Here is a 5,634-nt window from a genome sequence, read left to right on the forward strand (position 1 = left end):
TCCTCGACGTCGTTCCTCGTCCTCGACGTCGTTCCTCGTCCTCGTCGTCGTTCCTCGTCCTCGTCGTCGTCGTCGTCCTCGTCGTCCTCCTCGTCGTCGTCGTCGTCCTCGTCGTCCTCCTCCTCGTCGTCGTCGTCGTCCTCGTCGTCCTCCTCCTCGTCGTCGTCGTCGTCCTCGTCGTCCTCCTCGTCGTCGTCGTCGTCCTCGTCGTCCTCCTCGTCGTCGTCGTCCTCCTCCTCGTCGTCGTCGTCGTCCTCGTCGTCGTCGTCGTCGTCCTCGTCGTCGTCCTCGTCGTCGTTCCTCTTCGTCGTTCCACGTCGTCGACGTCGTTCCTCGTCCTCGACGTCGATCCTCGACCTCGTCGTCGTCCTCCTCCTCGTCGTCCTCGTCGTCCTCCTCGTCGTCGTCGTCGTCCTCGTCGTCCTCCTCGTCGTTGTCGTCGTCCTCGTCGTCCTCCTCGTCGTCGTCCTCGTCGTCCTCCTCGTCGTCCTCCTCGTCGTCGTCGTCGTCCTCGTCGTCCTCGTCGTCGTCGTCGTCGTCCTCGTCGTCGTCCTCGTCGTCGTTCCTCTTCGTCGTTCCACGTCGTCGACGTCGTTCCTCGTCCTCGACGTCGATCCTCGTCCTCGTCGTCGTCCTCCTCCTCGTCGTCCTCGTCGTCCTCCTCGTCGTCGTCGTCGTCCTCGTCGTCCTCCTCGTCGTCGTCGTCGTCCTCGTCGTCCTCCTCGTCGTCGTCCTCGTCGTCCTCCTCGTCGTCCTCCTCGTCGTCGTCGTCGTCCTCGTCGTCCTCGTCGTCCTCGTCGTCCTCGTCGTCCTCGTCCTCGTCGTCGTCCTCGTCGTCCTCCTCGTCGTCCTCCTCGTCGTCGTCGTCGTACTCGTCGTCATCGTCCTCGTCGTCGTCGTTGTCGATCCTCGTCCTCGTTCCCGTCCTCGTCGACATCCTCGTCACGTCCTCGTCGTCGTTCCTCGTCGTCGTTCCTCGTCGTCGCCGTCGATCCTCGTCCTCATCGTCCTCGTCGTCCTCGTCGTCCTCGTCGCCCTCGTCGTCCTCGTCGTCTTCCTCGTCGTCGCACTCGTCGCCCTCGTCGTCCTCGTCGCCCTTGTCGTCCTCGTCGTCCTCGTCGTCGTCCTCGTCGTCCTCGTCGTCCTCGTCGTCTTCCTCGTCGTCCTCGTCGTCCTCCTCGTCGTCCTCCTCGTCGTCGTCGTCGTCCTCGTCGTCGTCGTTGTCGATCCTCGTCCTCGTTCCCGTCCTCGTCGACGTCCTCGTCACGTCCTCGTCGTCGTTCCTCTTCGTCGTTCCACGTCGTCGACGTCGTTCCTCGTCCTCGACGTCGTTCCTCGTCCTCGTCGTCGTTCCTCGTCCTCGTCGTCGTTCCTCGTCCTCGTCGTCGTCGTCGTCGTCGTCCTCGTCGTCGTCCTCGTCGTCCTCCTCGTCGTCCTCCTCGTCGTCCTTGTCGTCCTCGTCGTCCTCCTCGTCGTCCTCCTCGTCGTCCTTGTCGTCCTCATCGTCCTCGTCCTCCTCGTCGTCGTCGTCGTCCTCGTCGTCCTCCTCCTCGTCGTCGTCGTCGTGCTCGTCGTCCTCCTCGTCGTAGTCGTCGTCCTCGTCGTCCTCCTCGTCGTCCTCGTCGTCCTCGTCGTCGTCCTCGTCGTCGTCGTCGTCGTCGTCGTCGATCCTCGTCCTCGACGTCGTTCCTCGTCCTCGACGTCGTTCCTCGTCCTCGTCGTCGTTCCTCGTCCTCGTCGTCGTCCTCCTCCTCGTCGTCCTCGTCGTCCTCCTCGTCGTCGTCGTCGTCCTCGTCGTCCTCCTCGTCGTCGTCGTCGTCCTCGTCGTCCTCCTCGTCGTCGTCCTCGTCGTCCTCCTCGTCGTCCTCCTCGTCGTCGTCGTCGTCCTCGTCGTCCTCGTCGTCCTCGTCGTCCTCGTCGTCCTCGTCCTCGTCGTCGTCCTCGTCGTCCTCCTCGTCGTCCTCCTCGTCGTCGTCGTCGTACTCGTCGTCATCGTCCTCGTCGTCGTCGTTGTCGATCCTCGTCCTCGTTCCCGTCCTCGTCGACATCCTCGTCACGTCCTCGTCGTCGTTCCTCGTCGTCGTTCCTCGTCGTCGCCGTCGATCCTCGTCCTCATCGTCCTCGTCGTCCTCGTCGTCCTCGTCGCCCTCGTCGTCCTCGTCGTCTTCCTCGTCGTCGCACTCGTCGCCCTCGTCGTCCTCGTCGCCCTTGTCGTCCTCGTCGTCCTCGTCGTCGTCCTCGTCGTCCTCGTCGTCCTCGTCGTCTTCCTCGTCGTCCTCGTCGTCCTCCTCGTCGTCCTCCTCGTCGTCGTCGTCGTCCTCGTCGTCGTCGTTGTCGATCCTCGTCCTCGTTCCCGTCCTCGTCGACGTCCTCGTCACGTCCTCGTCGTCGTTCCTCTTCGTCGTTCCACGTCGTCGACGTCGTTCCTCGTCCTCGACGTCGTTCCTCGTCCTCGTCGTCGTTCCTCGTCCTCGTCGTCGTTCCTCGTCCTCGTCGTCGTCGTCGTCGTCGTCCTCGTCGTCGTCCTCGTCGTCCTCCTCGTCGTCCTCCTCGTCGTCCTTGTCGTCCTCGTCGTCCTCCTCGTCGTCCTCCTCGTCGTCCTTGTCGTCCTCATCGTCCTCGTCCTCCTCGTCGTCGTCGTCGTCCTCGTCGTCCTCCTCCTCGTCGTCGTCGTCGTGCTCGTCGTCCTCCTCGTCGTTGTCGTCGTCCTCGTCGTCCTCCTCGTCGTCCTCGTCGTCCTCGTCGTCGTTCTCGTCGTCGTCGTCGTCGTCGTCGTCGATCCTCGTCCTCGACGTCGTTCCTCGTCCTCGACGTCGTTCCTCGTCCTCGTCGTCGTTCCTCGTCCTCGTCGTCGTCGTCGTCCTCGTCGTCCTCCTCGACGTCGTCGTCGTCCTCGTCGTCCTCCTCCTCGTCGTCGTCGTCGTCCTCGTCGTCCTCCTCGTCGTCGTCGTCGTCCTCGTCGTCCTCCTCGTCGTCGGCGTCGTCGTCCTCCTCCTCGTCGTCGTCGTCGTCCTCGTCGTCGTCGTCGTCGTCCTCGTCGTCGTTGTCGTCGTCGTCGTCGTCGATCCTCGTCCTCGACGTCGTTCCTCGTCCTCGACGTCGTTCCTCGTTTTCGACGTCGTTCCTCGTCCTCGTCGTCGTTCCTCGTCCTCGTCGTGGTTCCTCGTCCTCGTCGTCGTTCCTCGTCGTCGTCGTCGTCCTCCTCGTCGTCGGCGTCGTCGTCCTCCTCGTCGTCGTCCTCGTCGTCCTCCTCGTCGTCGTCGTCGTCCTCGTCGTCCTCGTCGTCCTCGTCGTCCTCGTCGTCCTCGTCGTCCTCGTCGTCCTCGTCCTCGTCGTCCTCCTCGTCGTCCTCCTCGTCGTCGTCGTCGTCCTCGTCGTCATCGTCCTCGTCGTCGTCGTTGTCGATCCTCGTCCTCGTTCCCGTCCTCGTCGACATCCTCGTCACGTCCTCGTCGTCGTTCCTCGTCGTCGTTCCTCGTCGTCGCCGTCGATCCTCGTCCTCATCGTCCTCGTCGTCCTCGTCGTCCTCGTCGCCCTCGTCGTCCTCGTCGTCTTCCTCGTCGTCGCACTCGTCGCCCTCGTCGTCCTCGTCGCCCTTGTCGTCCTCGTCGTCCTCGTCGTCGTCCTCGTCGTCCTCGTCGTCCTCGTCGTCTTCCTCGTCGTCCTCGTCCTCGTCGTCGTCCTCGTCGTCCTCCTCGTCGTCCTCCTCGTCGTCGTCGTCGTCCTCGTCGTCGTCGTTGTCGATCCTCGTCCTCGTTCCCGTCCTCGTCGACGTCCTCGTCACGTCCTCGTCGTCGTTCCTCTTCGTCGTTCCACGTCGTCGACGTCGTTCCTCGTCCTCGACGTCGTTCCTCGTCCTCGTCGTCGTTCCTCGTCCTCGTCGTCGTTCCTCGTCCTCGTCGTCGTCGTCGTCGTCGTCCTCGTCGTCGTCCTCGTCGTCCTCCTCGTCGTCCTCCTCGTCGTCCTTGTCGTCCTCGTCGTCCTCCTCGTCGTCCTCCTCGTCGTCCTTGTCGTCCTCATCGTCCTCGTCCTCCTCGTCGTCGTCGTCGTCCTCGTCGTCCTCCTCCTCGTCGTCGTCGTCGTGCTCGTCGTCCTCCTCGTCGTCGTCGTCGTCCTCGTCGTCCTCCTCGTCGTCCTCGTCGTCCTCGTCGTCGTCCTCGTCGTCGTCGTCGTCGTCGTCGTCGATCCTCGTCCTCGACGTCGTTCCTCGTCCTCGACGTCGTTCCTCGTCCTCGTCGTCGTTCCTCGTCCTCGTCGTCGTTCCTCGTCCTCGTCGTCGTCGTCGTCGTCGTCCTCGTCGTCGTCCTCGTCGTCCTCCTCGTCGTCGTCGTCGTCCTCGTCGTCCTCCTCGTCGTCGTCGTCGTCCTCGTCGTCCTCCTCGTCGTCCTCGTCGTCCTCGTCGTCGTCGTCGTCCTCGGCGTCGTCCTCGTCGTCGTCGTCGTCGTCGTCGTCGATCCTCGTCCTCGACGTCGTTCCTCGTCCTCGTCGTCGTTCCTCGTCCTCGACGTCGTTCCTCGTTTTCGACGTCGTTCCTCGTCCTCGTCGTCGTTCCTCGTCCTCGTCGTCGTTCCTCGTCGTCGTCGTCGTCCTCCTCGTCGTCGGCGTCGTCGTCCTCCTCCTCGTCGTCGTCGTCGTCCTCGTCGTCGTCGTCGTCGTCCTCGTCGTCGTTGTCGTCGTCGTCGTCGTCGATCCTCGTCCTCGACGTCGTTCCTCGTCCTCGACGTCGTTCCTCGTCCTCGTCGTCGTTCCTCGTCCTCGACGTCGTTCCTCGTTTTCGACGTCGTTCCTCGTCCTCGTCGTCGTTCCTCGTCCTCGTCGTGGTTCCTCGTCCTCATCGTCGTTCCTCGTCCTCCTCGTCGTCGTCGTCGTCCTCGTCGTCCTCCTCCTCGTCGTCGTCGTCGTCCTCGTCGTCCTCCTCATCGTCGTCGTCGTCCTCGTCGATCCTCGTCCTCATCGTCCTCGTCTTCCTCGTCTTCCTCGTCGTCCTCGTCGTCCTCGTCGTCCTCGTCGCCCTCGTCGTCCTAGTCGTCGTTCCTCGTCCTCGTCGTATTTCCTCGTCCTCGACGTCGTTCCTCGTCGCCCTTGTCGTCCTCGTCGTCCTCGTCGTCGTCCTCGTCGTCCTCGTCTTCCTCGTCGTCGTTCCTCGTCGTCCTCGTCCTCGTCGTCGTCCTCGTCCTCCTCCTCGTCGTCCTCCTCGTCGTCGTCGTTGTCGATCCTCGTCCTCGTTCCCGTCCTCGTCGACGTCCTCGTCACGTCCTCGTCGTCGTTCCTCTTCGTCGTTCCACGTCGTCGCCGTCGATCCTCGTCCTCGTCGTCCTCGTCGTCCTCGTCGTCCTCGTCGTCCTCGTCGTCCTCGTCGTCCTCGTCGTCCTCGTCGTCCTCGTCGTCCTCGTCGTCCTCGTCGTCCTCGTCGTCCTCGTCGTCCTCGTCGTCCTCGTCGTCGTTCCTCGTCCTCGTCGCCGTCGTCGTCGTCCTCGTCGTCGTCCTCGTCGTCGTTGTCGTCGTCGTCGTGGTCGGCGATCCTCGTCCTCGACGTCGTTCCTCGTTTTCGACGTCGTTCCTCGTCCTCGTCGTCGTTCCTCGTCCTCGTTGTCGTCGTCGTCGTCGTCGTCGTTCCTCGTCCTCGACGTCGTT

The sequence above is a fragment of the Andrena cerasifolii genome, unplaced genomic scaffold (assembly GCF_050908995.1).
Source record: "Andrena cerasifolii isolate SP2316 unplaced genomic scaffold, iyAndCera1_principal scaffold0022, whole genome shotgun sequence".
Lineage (NCBI taxonomy): Eukaryota > Metazoa > Arthropoda > Insecta > Hymenoptera > Andrenidae > Andrena > Andrena cerasifolii.